This window comes from Suricata suricatta, chromosome 1, assembly GCF_006229205.1.
Source record: "Suricata suricatta isolate VVHF042 chromosome 1, meerkat_22Aug2017_6uvM2_HiC, whole genome shotgun sequence".
NCBI lineage: Eukaryota > Metazoa > Chordata > Mammalia > Carnivora > Herpestidae > Suricata > Suricata suricatta.
Window position 1 is genome coordinate 104,029,021 of NC_043700.1, and position 20,071 is coordinate 104,049,091.

The 20,071-nt window shown below is 36.6% G+C and overlaps 1 protein-coding gene and 1 pseudogene across 7 annotated transcripts in view; one reads left to right on the forward strand and one right to left on the reverse strand.

Moving 5' to 3' along the window:
* ANK2 (ankyrin 2) overlaps nucleotides 1-20,071 on the reverse strand; it is a 336,115-nt gene that overhangs the window by 280,357 nt on the left and 35,687 nt on the right. The gene's annotated exons all lie outside the window — the stretch shown is intronic.
* LOC115286626 lies at nucleotides 14,211-14,688 on the forward strand (annotated as a pseudogene).

Below are 20,071 nucleotides of genomic sequence, written 5' to 3' on the forward strand. Positions count from 1 at the left end.
TCTCTCTCTCACACACACACACACACACACACACACACACACACACACACAGCATCTAATTTTTGAAAAAAGGACTATGGCATTTCACTCAAGCAACAGGAATATTATGAAGAGGTTATACTCCTGGCTAACTTGAAAAAAGAAACAGGCTGGAAAATGATAATGTGGACAAAGATTTACCCTTCAGCCTGTTCTAACACTATCAAATACTACAGAACTCCAGGTTTCTGATGTCCTTGATATTTTAAAAAGTACTGCCTGGTAAGCAGCATGTGTGTCTTCTGAGGGAGAGAATAAAAGGCATGAAGGCAGAAGGGGACAAAAATAACAATGAATATTTTTTTAACTTGCAAAAATTCAAACATTTGTCTTTTATTACAAAACTAGGCTTATTTTCCTCTTGTTTTATATTTCAATAAACATTCGGATTTGCATACATAGTCCATTTCCTGAAAAATGACTAATGGATATATCTAATGTGTATACTCTATCAACTTTATATAGCTGACTTTTAAAACACTGACAATAAAAGCTTATACTTCTAAATGTTGATGAATCATTAAAAGAACAAATAATATTCAATAATGCATTTCCAGAGATCCTATGTGCTTTGAAAATACTAAGCACCTATTTTAACTGGATTTTGCTTGGTGCTAATCAGGATTCTAAATTATTTTAGTTACTTACCATAAATGTACGATGCTGTATATATTAGAGCAACTTTGGACTAGTTTCAGAAATTGCCATTAAAACATCACTACCAAAAAAAAAATCACTACCATTTTCCTTTATTAGAAAAAATTCCCACTTAAAAGAAATCTTTAGTCCTAGATAACATTATTTTTAAAATAGTTGATATTTTTATACCATAAAGGCTAAGAAACTCAGTCAATTCCTGGCCATTTAAGCATTTATTCTTAGCATTTAATACCAAGTCTTTTTTTTTATTATGCTTATTTGTTTGTTGAGAAAGAGAGAGACAGAGACAGAGAATTTGAAGCAGCCTCCAGGCTCTGAGCTGTCAGTACAGAGCCAGATGCAGGACTTCAACTCACAAACTGCAAAATCATGACCTGAGCCGAAGTCAGTTACTTCACCAACTGAACCACCCAGGCGTCCCCCAAGTCTTTTCAGATATGAATAAAAATGGCTTTTCTTGGGGTACCTCAGTGGCTCAGCTGGTTAAGTGTCCAACTCTTGATTTTGGCTTAGGTCATGATCTCACAGTTCGTGTCATGAAGCCCTACCTTGGGTTCTGTGCTGACTGTGGAATCTGCTTGGGATTCTCTCTCTCCCTCTCTCTCTCTCTCTGCTCCTCCCCTACTTGTGCCTGCATTCTCTCCCTCAAAACAAATAAATAGTTTTAAATGGCTCAAAACAAATAGTTTAAAATGTTATTTAAAAAAAAATAACATAAGTGAAAGAAAGATGAGAAGTTTCAAGTCATCTTGACATAAGCTATATCATAGTATCTGTGTTCCACACTAAGATCAATTGCATTTTATGTTACAGATTATAGAAATACAAAAAAGCTCTATTTGTGATTGAACACACCAGGAGTAGTCAAAACAAGGATGTATTTACATAAGCTTGATGAAAATTTCCCCTGGGGTCCATACTGAACTTCAGACATTTCAGATATGAAACAGATATTTTATAATTGAATTTCCTAGGTAGATGAAGGCAAGTAATTTAGGTAAATGTAACAGGAAGGAAAGTAATTCTTTAAAGAACATTACAAAGTAATTGCATGTTGCATTGTATGTTGCATTAACTTTTTCTTTTGTCCTGTTTCATTTTTCCTGCCTCCCTCTTCTAGGAGACATCCTTTCCTTTTCGTCCAAAAAGGAGAAAACGTAGAAGTACAGGGAGAAATAATTTGGGATGTCATGCATCCAACATTAAAGGATCATACAAAATCATTTCACCCCTTAAAAATCTTCATGCTTTGAGGCACCTGGGTGGCTCAGTTGGTTAAGCATCTGGAGTCACCTCAGTCATGACCTCATGGTTTGTGAGTTCAAGCCTCGCATTGAGCTGTGCTGACAGTTCAGAGCCTGAAGCCTGCTTCAGATTCTGTGTCTCCCTCTCTCTCTCTCTGCTCCTCCCCAGCTTGCACTCTGTGTCTTGCTCTCTCTCAAAATAAATAAACATTTTTAAAAAATCCTCATGCTTCATCTATTCATTACTCCTCCATCTCAGCACAGAAACCCTGACAAATACTGATCTCTCTCTTATCTCTATAGAGTTGCCATTTCCAGAACATCCTATAGTTGGGATCAAACTTGATAGTTCATTTCTTTTTATCACTGAACAGTGTTCCATTGCATAAATGTAGCATAGTTTATCCATTCATATATTAAAGGACATCTTGATTTTTCTGGTTTTGCATAATTATGACTAAAGCTGCTATAAACATGCAAGTACAGTTTCCTGTGTGGACAGAAGTTTTCATCTCCTTCTATACAACTGCTGGATTGTGCTAAACTATGTTTAGCTTCGCTAAGCACTGACTTCCCAAGTGACCGTGCCATTTGCATTCCCACAACAATAAGTGAGGACCCCTGTTACTCCACATCTTTACCAGCATTTGGTATTATCAAGTTTTTTGGATTTTGATAATTCCAATAGGTATACAGTGGTGTCTCATTGTTGTTTTAATTTGCAATTCCTTAAACATAAAATATCCAGTATTTTTAAATATGATTATTTGCCATCTGTATTGTCTTTTTTAGTGAAGTATCTATTCCAATCCTTTGTCCCTTTCTTTTTAAATTGAGTTATTTTCTTATGGTTGAATTCCTGTGAAGAATTCTTTATGTATTTGTAATACAATCCCTTTTACCAGGTGGTATTCTGCAAAGATTTCTCTCCTGGTCTCTGTCTTTTCATTCTTATAATAGTGTCTTTTCTAGGACAGAAGTTTTAAATTTTTTTAAATTTTATTTATTTAATTTTGAGACAGAGAGCATGTGAGCAGGGGAGGGGCAGAGAGAGAGGGAAAGAGAGAGAATCCCAAGCAGGCCTAGAGCAGACTCCACTGTGGGGCATGAACCCAGGAACCTGTGAGATCATGACCTGAGCCAAAACTAAGAGTTGGATACTTAACTGACTGAGCCACACAGGCATCCCAAGAACTTTTAAATTTTAATAAAGTCCAATTTACTAGTTTTGGTTTCATAAATCATGCTTTTGGTGTCATATCTAAAAACTCAAGGTAACCTAGACTTTTTTCCTATGTTTTCCCTAGAAGGCTTACAGTTTGGAACTTTACCGTTAAATCTTGATCCATTTTGAATTAATTTTTGTGAAAAGTGTAACGTCTGCATCTAGATTCCCATTATTGTAGCACCATTAGTTAAAACTCTTCATTGAATCACTTTTAGTCCTGTGCCAAGGATCAGTTGACCATATTTGCATTGGTCTGTTTCTGAGCTTTCTGTTCTGTTCTGTATGGGCCGATTCTTTCATCAACACCACACTGTCTTCATTTCTGTAGCTTCTTAAAGAAGTCTTCAGGCTGGGTAGTGTCAGTTCTCTCTTATTCCTCTTCAGTGTTGGGTTGGTTATTCTGGATATTTTGCCTTTCCATGTAAACTTTAGAATCACTCTGTCAATATCCACAAAATAACTTGCTGGGATTTTGATCAGTGTTAAATCAACAGTGGGAGGAAGTGACATCTTAACAATATTGAGTCTCCCTATACATGAACCTAGAACATTTCTTAGTTTATTTAGCTGTTATTTGATTTCTGTCAGAGTTTTATAGTTCTCATGTGGTTCTTGTATACGTTTTATGAGATTTATGCCTAAATTTATGTTTTTAACTTCAAATTATAATTATTCATTGATGACATATAGGAAAGCAATTGAATTTTATATATTAATTTTGTATCCTGCAAATTTACTATCTTATTAGTTCCATAGGTGTGTTTGCTGATTATTTGGGGTTTTCTGCATAGAAAATCATGTAATCCACAAACAATGACAGTTTTCTTTCCCCCAATATTTTCATACACTCCTTTTCTTGTCTTATTGCATTAACTAAGCTTCTCATATGATATAAAATACTAAGGAACTTTCTTGTCTTCTTCTCAGTCTTGGGGGAAAGCATTTAATTTCTTATCATTTAGTATGATGCTAACTGTAGATTTCTGTAGATATTCTTTATCAAGTTGAATAAGTTTCCTCTAAGTTTGCTGAGGTGTTTTTTTTAACATGTTTATTTATTTTTGAGAGAAAGAGAGATAGAGCATGAGCAGGGGAGGGGCAGAGAGAGGGAGACACAGAATCTGAAGCAGGCTCCAGGCTCTGAGCTGTCAGCAAAGAGCCAGATGCAGAGATTGAACCCATGAACTCTGAGATCATGACCTGAGGTGAAGTCAGATGCTTAACCAACTGAGCCACTCAGGCACCACTGTTGAGTTTTTTTTTTAAATCAAGACTTCATATTGGTGCCACAGAATTAAAAAACCAGAAAGTTATGCAAAAAAAAATCTTGATATTGGGGACGCCTGGCTGGCACAGTCAGTGGAGCATGTGACTCTTGATCTCGAGATCATGAGTTTGAGCCCAACGTTGAAATTAGAGTTTACTTAAAAGACAAAACAAAATATTTGATATTGGATTTTGTCGGATTTTTCAGCATCTATTGATATGATCATGTGATTTTTCTTCTTCAGCCTATTGATATAATTGATTATTTTAGTTAATATTTGAAGATTGAACCTAGCATATATATCTAGAATAAACACCACTTAGTCATGATGTGTAAATCTTTTTTTTTCTACATTGCTGCATTCTCTTTGCCAGTATTTCATTGAGAATTTTTACACCTATTTTCATGAGAGACACTGGTCTACAGTTTCCCTTTCTTGTCATGTCTTTATCTGGTTTTGGTATCAAGGGAATGAATACTTGTCACCAAAGCATGCCATCTGATACAGTTTGGTGCAAAGATCACAATCGGGGAAACTATCACAGCGTATAGATAATTGTAGCACAGCACAGAGAGAACAAGTGTCTCATTCTAAGCTAATCCTAATCCAATGAGATAAAAAGGAGAAGGAAAAGGGCACTGGACAATTTTGTAAATGGCAATCTTAGCCAGAAGGGACATGAAAGGAATGGTGATATTTTGCCATATAGAGGTCCAAATTAAATAGCCCAGGATGGCCTTGAAAGGAACTAATATTGGTTTGACCCAAGGTCAGCTGCTAGGCTGGGTGTTCTGGAAACCCATTTGCATGGTACTGTGTCAAAGTCCACTTGTTTTTCCTTAATATATGTTCTCCCTTCTTGTTTCAATAAAATCATCATAATAATAGTTAGGCACATCACTACCATAGTAAAGGCTACATTATCTAGCCTCATTAGATGCCAGGTGTGGTTGTATAACTATATGATGACCAATAGGATTTTATTTAAAAAGACTTACTTGCAACTTTAGGAAATGTCCTTATAGACAAAGTGTGAATACCCTCCCACACACACACCTTTCTCCATTCTGCTGGACATAATGGTTAGAATGTGAACCATCAGATCAGGCTATGAGGTAGAAGCTTCATGGAGAGGATGGCAAGCAAAAGACAAAAGGACCCTGGAATTCTGACAGGTAGAGTGTGTACTTTACCAGCCCCAGACTATTTACATCTGGATTAATTTTATGAGAAAGAAATTAACTTCTAACTCATTTAAGCCCCTGTTTCTGTAGATTTTCATTGGTTCTAATGGAAAAATCAATTATTTAATCAATTAATCCTAATTGATAAAGAAACCAGAGAGCCTTTTGGTAAAGAAATCATCCAAATGAAAGAAGAGCAAATCACAGGAGAGAGATTCATGCAGTAACAAGGTCTTTTTCGTAAAACAGGAAGAGCTGGCCGCTGTCACAGACATTTAACTCCTTCTCAACTCCCAAGTCTTTCTCATAATTGAACTTTATAGAAGAGCTTTGTCAGGCACTGAGGCAAAACCAATACTTTAGTCATGTCCAGCATAATACAATGAGAGAATGCATTCCAATCAGACAACATGTTATCTTTGGCCTCTGAGGTGTGTAGTGCCTCGGTGGAGCCTGGAGATAGGGCAGTGGGCATTAGAAGAAAAGGATCAATGTGTTCAGACACCCCACGGCAGCCAATGAGATGGTTCACACGACTCGTTCATGAGCATGTTAGACTCCACCTGAAGACACTCCCCCCAAAATACAAGAGTGGTGAATGGGGGAAGAGCAGTTTTCAGGAGATTGAGATGGTGATATGCGTCATAAAAGGACACATGTGACTATTAAACTGACTTCATTTGTATCCATAGCTGATGAGGCCTAAGAATATTTGGACATCTGGATATGGGCTCCATCCGCTTGCCTGAATACAGTGAACTAATACAAACCCACACATACAACAACAATAGAAGAACATAAATAGAAGAACATAAATGTGTGTGAGATGTACCGCATAAATGCATTTAGATGAGACACTAGGCAAAAATAAAGATTCCAGAGTTCCTGCCCTTGGCTGGAAATCAGAAGAACGTTGGGTAGTGATGGTGGCTTAGATGAAGTGAGCAGAAAAGTCTGAGAAAAAAAATTTAGTGGTGGTACAGATTTTCATGTCAACCTCAACTGGCCCTGACCAATCCAAGTATTTGAAGTTCTCTTTCCCTAAGCTGGAAGATTTTATTTTCTATAGAAGAATTGTTATTATACTTACAATAAGTTCTCTTTTCCTAAGCTGGAAGATTTTATTTTCTATAGAAGAATTGTTATTATACTTACAATAAAAAATATAATATCTACTTCACTTATTCTAACATATACTCTTCTCCTGGTTTCCCATAGTTTATTTATGATTCTTCTTTTCTACTATTGTGGACAACAGAATAAGAGAGAGAAATACGAGCAAGAAAAAAACATGCCCAAAGACAGCAGTTTAAGATCTGAATACTTCTTGTCTTGATGCCTGATACTAACCATAGGCAAACCTCCCAGTTACCTTCACTCATCATTAAAATTACTTCAAATCAACAATGCCAAGTACATTGATCCTTAATTTGTACTCATACAGGTGCCATTTCAGAGTTCTTTGAGCAGTTAACCAAAATGAAAAGCTGTAAGGAAAAAAAAGACACGCAAAACAAACAGGTAATATGATAAAGATATACTTTGAAGAAGTATCAGCATAGCAGAAAGAAGATAGCCAGAGAGAAGCAAGTCTCTTCTCCTAAAATGAAATTCAGGGTAAATCTTCCCCTATGAAAAAGTTTCGAGCGGCAATTGCATTAAAGTATAACCTAGCATCAACAGCTTTTTCCATACAGAGGAATCTGCCCACAATAGATGTTCCATTTCACCAGCCCCACCAAGCAGTTTATGTGCATGATCGATCGTAGCTCACAGGTAATGGCTCTTTTCTGAATCTCTCACCTGTTGCTCTGAATCTAGCAGTGATGCTATTCTTCAAAGACACCACTGGAGGCCAGTCATGCTACAGTTTGTATTCTAGCCACACCCTAAATTAAAAAATGAATAGATCTAAATGATAGTTAGAAAACAATGCTCTGTGGCTAGCCACGAAAAAAGTGTACACAGGTCTCATTTTAATTAAAATCCAACCCAGTAGTAAAATTTTTGCTAAAGAAAAGATGAAATCTGGTTCTGACACTTTAACTAAATACCTCTATCAATCCAAAGATCACTAAATATGTTGATTTACTCAATTGTGGTGAAGGCTTTATATATATATACATATACATATATATACATATATATGTATATGTATATATATATATGCCAAAACATCCAATTGAATGCTACACTAAATATGCACACTAAATATCTATGTCAATCATATCTTTAAAAGCTGCTTAAAAAAAGGAAGATAACAGATCCATTGCAGCCTTAACTTATCTGCATACAAAAGCAATACCCTGCTCTCCAGAAATTCTTTCTGGCCCTCTCAGTGCTGAAGTCATTGTTTTGAATACATAATCAGATCTTCAGATAAATGTCTACATTTTCAAATTTTATATAAGTGGGATTCCTTCAAGACCATCTCTTTTCTAATGACTTAAAGTCTTTATCTCAGAGATATGTTGATAACAGTCTTTACTTATTTATGAATCTAATGATTAAGCAAAATCACATTCCCCTAGTTTTTAAGAAACTGCTCTTTCCTTTTTAAATCTCAGAGAACCTCATTGGGTTATGACTTGCAGATATATTAGAATAAGCAGAAAAAAAAGATCTTTATTTAATTTGTAATCGCTTCAACATCCAGTTCAATTTCAATATTTATTTAGTCTGTTGGACACATGTTCACCAGGAACATTTATCATCACTAACTGAGAAAGAGAAACAAAAGCGGCAAACTAAGAAGGGTTCAAGAAGTTCTATTCATTTATGAAAGTTTCATTATATACACTGGTCCAACATAAACACTGGCTGAATTAATTGTGAATTTGAGACAGATTTTCATTCTCAGTGAACTCCAAACATTTGACTTCTTGGTTATCATAGAGTCGATATTTTGCTATAAACTCAATTACCAAAAAAGGGAAGGAACAAATTTCAGTGAATTTTCAAATGCAGAACAATGGGCGTGAAGTCACTATCCACTATGCACCATTCAGTGAAGATCTGTCGCAGTCCTACAATGCTCCAGCCAGCGCACGCCTGGACAATACAGTGATAGAGGAGGGGACAGAAGACTTTTATGTGAAGCTTTAGTGAATGTGTTGATACTATTATATAATGAGCACCCCTTTAAATAGCAGATTATTTCTTGTAGAAATAATGAATTTGGGATTAAATAAAGAGAAAGAGAGCATATATTCATGGCAGAAACAGTAATTTAATATTCTGGGAGATTTTCTGAAGCTTCTAAAAGTACCCAATGTAGTGCCACAAAACAGTGGTCATGTGAACATCCTATCACAAATTCTCATAGACTCAGATAAGATAGACATAATAATTGGGTTTTCCCAGTTCTTTTTTTTATTTTTTTAAATGTTTATTTTTGAGAGAGAGACAGACTGAGTGTGAGCAGGAGAGAAGCAGAGAGAGAGGGAGACACAGAACTCAAAGAGGGCTCCAGGCTCTGGGCTGTTAGCGCAGAGCCTGACAGGGGGCTCAACGAACTGTGAGATCATGACCTGAGCTGAAGCCGGATGCTTAACTGACTGAGCCACCCAGGTGCTCAGTTTTGCCAGTTCTACAAAATAGTACTGTAAGCATTTTAAAGCACTTTATATTCTCATATAACATCAAGAAAGCCAAAGTGGTTAAATGACAGGTTCAAGGTCAGAAGCATTGGGATTAGATTATAGTCCACCTAATCCCCATGCCAGTGTTTTTTCCACTGGGCACTTTAACTCTTGGAAAAGTTTGCGGCTTTAAACTTTTCAGGTTTCCTTTAAATTTTTTTTATGTTTTTTATTTATTTATGAGAGACAGAGAGAGACAGTACAAGCAGGGGAGGGCCAGAGAGAGAGAGGGAGACACAGAATCTGAAGCAGGCTCCAGGCTCTGAGCTGTCAGCACAGAGCCCGACGCAGGGCTGAACCCACAAACTATGAGATCATGACCTAAGCTGAAGCCAGATGCTTAACCAACTGAGCCACCCATGAGGCCCCAAATTTTTCAGTTTTTAAAAGCATATTTATATTGGTACAACCAGTTTGGAAAAAAATTTTGCATTACCTCATAAAGGTGTGAAAAAAAAGCAACTTATATGTCTGTATAGGAAATTTAGGGAGAAATTTATTATCCCACTTGCCATGTAATCTATAAGATAATACAGCACACCAGGGAAACAATAACTAAACTAATAATCACAAGCATTTATTAACCACATGCTTTATGCAGTGTTCCACAAACCTTACAATTATTATTATTACCCTATTTAATCATTATACTAATATAAGGTAGCTATTATAAGTACCTCTATTTTACAGGCAACTAAATGAAGATTACAGAATTAACTTGTCCAGAATCAATGTACACTAAATGGTAAGGAATGGAGGAAACTAAAATACAGAGCATAGTAAGTGACTTATTCATATTTACACAACTAATTACAACAAAATACGAATACGCTAGCCCAGGGCTTCTGAAACTTTAGTGTGCAGATGAATCGCCTGCTGACACAAACGTGGGTTCTGATTCCCTACACCTGGGTTGGCATCTGAGGCTCTGCATTCCTTACAAGTGCTCAGGTGATGTCCATGCTCCTGGTTTTATGGCCAAACATTATATATATATTTTTTTAATATTTATGTTTGTGAGAGAGATCATGAGGAGCGGCAGAGAGAGGGAAACAGGAGGCCCAATGTGGGTTCTTCGCTAAGAACAGCAAGCGAGCCCCATGTGGGGCTTGAGCTCATGAACCATGAGATCGTGACCTGAGCTGAAGTCTGACGCTCAACCGCCTAAGCAACCCAGGCACCCCTGGACAAATTTTAAATAGCAAGGACTCATACCATTGTTTTTGCCTGTTTATCAAGTTGCTTCTTCTCACTATTGCTTCCTTGTATTTATTAAATTTAATATTTATTAAGCTCTAGTCCTCACAGTCAGGAGCGATGGTAGTTCTACCCTAGGATAAGTGCTGTATAGAACTTTGCTCTTGTATAGTCTGCGCTTGGACCCCATGGATTGTAATCCTGTACCTAATAGCATTCTAAATAAATCCTTGTATTCTAACCTTAATTTTCACGTTACCACATTTAAAAACTAATTTTGAGTTTCTAAAGTCTAAACTAACTTCTTTGGCTCTATTTAAACCATCTGAGAAGAGAAAAGAAAACTCATGTTTAGAGTGGAAACATGATTTTATTCTGTAAGGAAAATCCACAGCTCCCACCAACCTTTGTATTGATGGATTTTGTTTTTATACTTCATACTGTCATTACAGTAACTATGATTATACATACTGAAGTTTCATACAAAATATACCAAAAGCCCAGTAAAGTTTAGACTCCTGCGCATTGTAACAATGTCTAAAAACCCAGGCCTGTGGGAAATTCAGCAGAGACCAGATGCACATCTGAGAGAGACAAGGCAAGAAGTGGTGGAAGGGAGTGATTAAGACCAGACATGGAAATAAAACCGCCAGAAACGAATCCCTCTTCTCTGTGAATCTAGACAAATTTTACTCCCTCTCTACAACTCAGTTTACTCATCTATGAAGCAGGGCTATCTAATAGGAATAAATGAGTTAATATGGAATTCTGAAAATATTGGCACATAAGAAGCATTCAGTAATGTTTGCTACTATTATTTAAAACTAATTGGGCAATTTTCAAAATTATCCAAGTTGATCTATTTCATTTCTTTGTTTCAGAAAATAGATCTAGAAGCATCTGATAATTTTTCTTTCTAATCAATCTTAAAATTGCCAGTTGGTATGAAATTCGTAGCTATACTCTGAGAAAAATTTAATAATGATAAACACAACAGAATTCATAACATATAAATATATACATATATATATCAAGTATGTCTTATAAAAACTATGCCAATCCAAAATATGATTGAAGAATTTAACTACTATTTATTTTGCCTAAATTTCTGAATTCAGAATTCAAGGCAATTTAGAGTGATTTTTTTCTCCATTCTTTGAAGTAGGTTTATAACAATATTGTGAGAAGTCAAAATTTCAGACTGTGTTGGATTGGATATCAATATGATGCTAAGGATGACTGATAAGCTGCATTTTCAAAGCAGCAGGTGCAATCTGTGCTAAAGTATTACTGCCAAAATCGAGTTTTCAGATATGGTTCATAAACAGGCAAAATTTGCACCACTGTTTCTCAGAGCATGATCAGGAAGCTCAGATGAAACCCTTATGTTCATCCTTTCATTTTGCATCTCTACACCTGAGAGTCTCCACCCTTTGTCACTGATGTATTATTGACATGCCTAGTAGCAGCCCCCAAATTCCTTAATTATAAAACACCAGGGCAGTGTTTGACTCTTCTCAACCATAATTCTGTCACTGTATCAAACTCAAATGCCTCATAGAGGCAAGCAGGTTATGCAAGAATGGAAAGCGGGGTCTTGGTGACCAGGTTGTTAACACTTTTTGACAACTGATACATTTTTTAACCTGAACACAATGAAAACACAATGTGACATTAGTTCTAGTCATACAACCTAGTGACTCAACAACCATACGCATTATGCTCTGCTCACCACTCCCTGTCACCATGCAACGCTATTGCAATACCATTAACTGTATTCCCTGTGCTGTGCCTGTTACTCTCGTGACTTCTTCATTCCGTAACTGGAAACTTGGATCACCCAAAGTTGTTGTTAATTTTTAAGAACTTTTTCCTAAATAAAGTCCCCAAATCTCACCCAGCCCTCCCTTAGGAAAGAAATCCCTGGAGGATATCTTTTTCGTAGCACCATGTAGGTTTCCCATTTTAGAACTCATTTTAGCACACGGCAGCCATATTATGAGATGCCAAAAGGAATTATATTTTATGGAGGAATTAAGATTGAGTAATCAGGCATTTCTGCATTTGTCAGGATGATTCAATACCCATGATATGATTCCACAGCCTTCTTGATATGAGAGCATCTGGATCTAATACTATAAACTACCCAAAAGATGGCAAGACTTTGACTTCACACAACTTTTACTGATTCTATACCAACAAGCAACAAAACATTTAATTAAAAAAATCACATTTTATTGCATTTCAGAAAATAAATAATACTTCCAAGTCCTGAGGAAAATGTCTATGTCCTATAAACGACAGCTTACATTTCAAATCTCTTTTTCATTTATTTTTAATCTATTAAAACTCCTTTCAACTGTAAATCCTAGCATCTTCTAGAAATCATAATAACACCTTAGCTTACAGAGGGTTCTATTTACAGGCTTTCAAGTTATCTTCATGCTCATCATCTTCTTTCACAATGATCTCCTTCACAATGGTAAAGTAGGACAAAATTAAAAGACACATTTAAGAATTTAAAACTTCATTTTCTAATATTTTTAAGTGCTTTGGTAATAGCGTAGCATAAGACAACAGCTTAAAAATTAAAAAGAGAAATGAATAGTGTCTGATTAAATACGGTCATAAAATGTTTGTGGCCCCTCCCATCAAGAGATACAAGCTATTTTCCACCCTTTGAACTTGGGCTGGTCTTAGGACTTCCTTTCACTCACAGAATGTGGTAAAGTGGCCCCGTGGGACTTCTAGACCCTAGTTCCATTTACGCTTCCTGGAATGCTGCCCTGAGACTACCATGTAGGAAGGCTGATGGAACCTACTGGCATATGAGAGAATTTAAATTGTTGTTGTTTTAAACCATGAAGTGTTGGGGTGGTTTGTTACGTTGTAATAATTAACTAGAGCAGAACTCAGAAAGATGCATTTAAGCAGAATTGACACCATGGACATAAGAGCCAAAAAGATCTGGATTCCAATTCATGATGCTGTCATCCAACTTCTCTGAGCCTCAGTTTAGGCACTTAGGTAATACAGTGTTAATCACATCTGTGTAACAACTGCAGCAGGTAAATGAACTGATGTATTCCACTGGCAGAAGAAAGCCCATAAGCAGATAAATGTTAGTTTCCTTCCCAGGTCATTTGCCTTCTGTTTCAATGTCTTTTGGAGACATAAAATGTCCTTCTTTTCTAAATACCAGTTTGTAAAACATTAATATTCCAAGGTTTTTGAGACTTGTTATACAAAGTCCATTAAAATAGGACTATGACCATGCTTTTAGACATGTGTGACAATTGTGAATGATGGTATGTTCTAAAAAATCTTCACTTGATATAGGTAAATGCTTCCATTCTAGAACTATGTTTGAAAATAATAAATGACACTAAGACTAATGAAGGCCCTCTCACATAGCCAGAAAGGCGCCTGTGCAAACTCCCAGTGACCCAACCATGCCTCTCGGGGAGCTGTCTGCTCCTCTGGAGAACCCCAGAGTCCCCAAGCTCAAATTCTGCACAGCCCACAGTTCCCAAAACATTGGTTCACCATAGAACTTCTAAGGAAGAGTATCAAGGGATGGCTGACACAGCGATTTAAACATATCCCGTGAAAAACATTCATAATTTGTGATTTCTTATGGACTGCATATAATGCTTTTCTGGGAATTCTAGAAGGACTTACATCTTCAAAAAGAGTACCAATGAGGTTTTGCAGATGCAGTCAACGCTGCTGCAGCCTGGCCAAGGTGAACCACCCTGTTCTTTGACATCACAGTCAAGGACAAGCTCTCAGGCCACAGTGACTTCAAGACATTTGCAAACAAAGTTCCAAAGACAGGAGAAACCTTTTTGCAGTCTGAGCACTGGGACCTGTCATAAGGATTCTATATTTCACAGAATTATTCAGGGGTTTATGTGTCAGGGTGGTGATTTCACAGGCCATAATGGCATTGGTGGCAAGTCCATCTACGGGGAGAAATTTGATGATGAGGGCTGTATTTTGAAGCATGCAGGTCCTGGCATCTTGCCCAGAGCAAATACTCAACCCAATACAGATGATTCCATTTTTCATCTGCACTGCCAAGACTGTGTGGTTGATGGCAAGCATGTGGTCTTTGGCAAAGTGAAGGAGGATAGGAATATTGTAGAAGCCACGGAGTGCTTTGGGTCCAAGAATGTCAAGAGCAGCAATAAGTTCATCATTGCTCACTGTGGACAACTCAAATAAATTTCATTTGTGTTTTATCTTAACCAGCAGACCACCCCATTCCTTCTGCAGCTCAAGAGAGCACCTATCCACCCTCATTAGAGGCAACATCTGATAATCTCTGGGCTCTCACTGCTATTCTTTAGGGTCCACATTTTCCTATCTCCCTCCAAGTCTAACTGTAGTGCAGAGTTAAGTTTATGATTATGAAATAAAACATAAACAAAATAGAGAGTACCAATGAAACCAGTTTGAAGTGAAATCTTTCAAGGTTCAGAGGATAAAATAATACATTGGGAAATTTTATGTTCAGAATCTAGAATTTTTTATAATTTACTCCTAAAAATTTCTTTTATTTTAGTGTTTATTTATTTTTGAGAGACTGAGACAGAGTATGAGAGGGGTAGGGACTTAACCAACTGAGCCACCCAGGCGCCCCACTCTTAAAATTTCTAAAAGTATTCCAACCGGGGTGGAATACAATAAAGTAAGTAAATTTTAAACAATAATAACAATTACTCAAAATATATGAAATCTCCTGAAAAGTAATATTAGCTGAGCAAGTAATTGTAGTCAAAGATACATTACTATATGTGTCTCTGGAATTTATGTAAAGTCATTATCCCTGAGAAAACTAGGAAACCCATTATTTAAAAAATAGTAATAATAATTAGGGGCATCTGGGTGGCTCAGTTGGTTAAGTGTCCAACTTTGGCTCAGGTCATAATCTCGCGGTTCATGAGTTTGAGCCCCACATCAGGCTCTATGCTGACAGCTCAGAGCCTGGAGCCTGCTTCAGATTCTGTGTCTCCCTCTCTCTCTGCCCCTTTCCTGTTAACACTCTCTCTCTCTCTCTTTCAAAAATAAATAACAGTGAAATCATGACCTGAGCCGAAGCCAGACACTTAACCAACTGAGCCACCCAGGCACCCCTAAAAATTTTTAAATAAATAAAAAATAAATAGATAAATTAATAAACAACATACATATAACTTTGAAATATTGATTTTCCCTCCAAAACTGAAAACTAAAGTAGTCTGGGAAATCCTTCTTATTTGCTTCAACAGAGGAAATGGATAACTTATCTCCCTTTGATGCTATTAATTGATTGTTAACAATTTTTCCTGCTTTTAAAGAGTGGCAAAAAAATCATAGAGAAAAACGATGAATTGAATGCAGTGGATAAAGTTTTAAACTTCTATAGAATAAAATAACTCAAATTAAAAAGGAAAACAGTCTAGAATAGTTTATTGTCATGTTTGAAATGCTATTTTAACTTGGAACGTTCACAGTTCTGTTCTAATGTATTTTCTAGCCTCATTTCCATGACTCTCCCACATACATTTTTTTAAATCTCATTAAACATTTTTTAATCAATATATTTATTTTTAAGAAATCTCTACATCCAACATGGCACTTGAAATCATAACCCTGAGATCAAGCCTACTCTTTCAACTGAGCCAGGCAGGTGCCCTGTAAATCTTATTAAACATTTTGCAAAACCTAAAGTATGCCAAGACACTTCACACTTCCTTGACTTTGCTGTGTGCTACTCTCTAGATCTAGAATGCCCTTTCTTCTCTTCTTTTCCTTGAAAACGCCTATTCATCCTCCAAATTCCATTTCAGCATCTTTTTCTCCCCAGTGCAGTTATGCTGCTCACTACACTTTGTTCCTTTCTTTATCAATGGCATCTAGCACATTTTGTTATAATTTCCTGCTTATATATCTATGAGCTATTTGAATGTAAGCTTCTGGAAGTTAAGGGCTGTATTAGTCACTTGCATATTCCTATCACCCCACACACACGTGCCACATAGAGGCACTTACAATGTGATACCTGGTGACCACTGACCACTCTCTTTCTTGCTCCCTGTGCTTCATGCTTCTTGGTCCTTCCGCTCCCCATTGAGCACACCACACAAGTTCCCTTCTCAAGCACATATACTTGCTATTTACTCTGCCATGAATGGACTTACCCTGTTGGTCACAGAGGTGACCCCTCACTTTACTCAGGTCTCTGATCAAATATCATTTCCTCAGAGGAGTCTTCTTTTCTTTAACTACCCTAGTTTAAAAAGCCACCCATAACTTGCTATCCTCCTTCTAGGCTTTCATTTTTCTTCATAGCATTTATTGCCACCTGACATTACTGATCTGTTGATTTATGTGTTAAAGGTCTAGCTTCTTCCACTCCTCCTCCACTGGAATATAATCACCATAAAGGCAGCGACTTTATTTTATTCACAGCAGAGTCCCCCCATACCTAGAACAGGGCTTGCCACAGGGTAGGTATTCAATCAACATTTGTGGGATACATAAATGATAAATCCTTGAGTTCCAATGAATTGCAACTATAGAAAAATATCTCTGAATATAAGCAAAGAGTGCAACATAAAATGATTATATTAAGCTAATACAACAATGAAACCTCTTTTCAAATTTTCTTTAATATTATCGTGTTGAGGGGCGCCTGGGTGGCTCAGTCAGTTAAGCCTCCGACTTCGGCTCAGGTCAGATCTCACGTTCTGGGTTCGAGCCTCGCGTCAGGCTCTGTGCTGAAGGCTAGCTCAGAGCCTGGAGCCTGCTTTCGGTTCTGTGTCTCCTTCTCTCTCTGCCCCTCCCCCTTTCATGCTCCGTCTCTTCTCTATCAAAAATAAATAAAACATTAAAAAATTTAAAAAAATATTATCGTGTTGATTTTTCAATAAAAATTGAGTAGTTGTTCAAAATCAAAGAGGTGAGTCTTGTAGACATAGTTGCCTTTGTCCTCTGAGACACACTTCAAAATCAGGCAAAATGTGTTAAGGGTCTATATTAATGTAGTGGTTCTTCATGTATTCTGAGGCAGTTTTATGTTAATATTAAATATAATTTTTATACTAGCTCCTTATAATCTTATGGTTACTGATTAATAAATAAAACACTGGATCCATTTTGGGTCATATAAAAAAACTAAATTGACTTACAGTATATGGGGGCCAAAACTAGTATGTTCTTGCTAGATGTTCCTTCCATCTTTCCCTTTCTCTTCTACAGTCACACATAACTTTTCATAAACTGTTCCAGAAGATGAGAGCCTATTTCTCTCAGAAGAAAATTAGATACAGGTTTTTATTTTCATATGCAAAAACAGATGGCTTCTAGGTAGACAATATATTTCACCATTGGGAATTTTTTTTAATCCCGCAGAAATGTAAGTGCTACAGAAATCTATGAAAGATGAGGGCTGATACAATGAGTCTGGGTATAAATAATTGACAAATATATGTACTATTTATATACTTATGGGAAAAAATACACATAGTAAGTACCTCACAGCAGGTGGAAGCAGGGACATCTTTCATATAGGATAGCCAGAGTCGGAACAGAGATAAAGTTAAAGAGAAGGATAAATTTCACAAATTGAGAAATATACGTAGGTCATAATAAATGAGAAAGTACGAAAAACTTCAAGTTCATTATGAATCTAACAATATTTATTGCATGCTGACTTTCGCACCCAGTATTTTTTATTGGTTTTACTTTCCAGTGTTTATGATTTTCTACTGAGCTGTCTTTAAATATTTTCTTCTGAAGTCCAGATATGGATATCATATTTTAGACTTATTTCTGAATTTAAGTCAAATATTTAAAATGTAGTTAAACTTTGGGGCCACCTAGGTGGCTCAGTTGTTTGAGTGTCTTACTTTTAATTTTGGCTGATCTCAGGGTCATGGGATCAAGCCCCACATTGGGCTCCATACTAAGTGTGGGGCCTGCTTACAATTCTCTCTCTCTCTTTCTCTCTCTCTGCCCCTCTCCCCCCAACATGCATATTCTCTCTCTCTCAAAAATAATAAGTAAATATAAATATAACTGAACTTCATATTTTACATTTTAAAAAGCAATACATATCCACTTGGACTCTTGCAGAACTCTCGAATTCTTCCAGAATCAATTCAAACATCACCTCCTCCAGAACACCTTCTATAGCACCCCATTCCATCTCACCCAAGGCTGTTAGCCTCTACTCCTATGGCTTATAAGACTCTTTTGATAGCCTTTGTTCATCAGCTTTATTTGACTATAGGAAGTCTCACCTCCCCTCTGTCTATCCCTCACAAGACCGTGATCTTGGGAAAAGTGACTTTTTCTTTTATCTCTATGCTGAACAATTCTAGCCAATAAAAATTCAATAAAGAGGCAATGAATTGAATAAAAGGTGAAAAGTCAACTATACTAAATAAAAGCATTTCTTGAGAATAGTAGAAATAGCTCTGGCTTTATTTAGAAATACATACATTGGAGCTATAGTTTTGATGGCTTGTTCCTTATAGATTAAAAGAAAAAGGCTTAATATCTGTCCACTCTTGGAATTCTACTCTATAAATATTTAAAAGCCAAAACACAAAATATGCCTGCACCAGCAAAATGAAAAAACCAGCAATGCTGATCTGTCACTTCAGTCACCTTGGTGATTCTCACATTATCTGCATCTGTGGTCATGTGTATAGATCGTACAAACTGAAAAATCGACACTAATGGTCCTTTCCAGTGTCCAGATAGATACCACTGCGGGTCATAAAAATAGCATCACAGGGTTCTAGTTCTCACTCATCTAACCCTTACAATCCAAAAGCTTTTGAAATAGTCATTTAAAATCTATATTTAAAAACAAAACAAAGGAAAACTTTGCGAGTGTCACATTCCTTGTGCAAAAGGGCAGTTAATAATACCCACTCTAACTTTTTCAAAGGGTCATTGAGGGGCTCAAGTGGCACAAAGACCTAGAGATACTTGTAAAGTATATGAGGACATAGCTATTCTTAGTCACAGAAATTTATTTTAGCATGATAGAATATTTATATAATCATTATAACACAGAGGGATGTGTTGTATGTATCTTCTAAATAAAACTATCATTCTGCTTAGCAATTTTATTTAAGCAACTGCAGAAAGAGGGATTTTTATCCCTTCACTTAAAAATAATCACCAGAGGGAAAAAAAGGGGAACAACTGTTCTGAATTTCTGAAATCTAAGAATATCTCCTTAATCATCGGAACGGGATTCTATTTGATGACATAGCAATCCCTCTAGTCCTAAACTTACTCAATTATGGGTTAATAGTATTTTGTTTTCATGTTCTTAAAAGCCTTATCTTCAATACCATTACTCCAAGGATAAATTTCAGTTGTTGCTTGAATACAGCAATCACAATCAGTCTCTCACCTTAGCAGAGGAAGCTAGCTATTCACCAAAAACGCATGCCACCTTATGATGAAGAAGTGTTGTTTTTGGGAAATGCCCACCCCACTGAAGACCTCATTTTCCCACTCTTTCCACATTTGGTTAGACCATGAGACAGATTACGGAACCTAAGCAGAAGAGATTGTACCTCTTGCTGGCCTGGACTCTAAAACC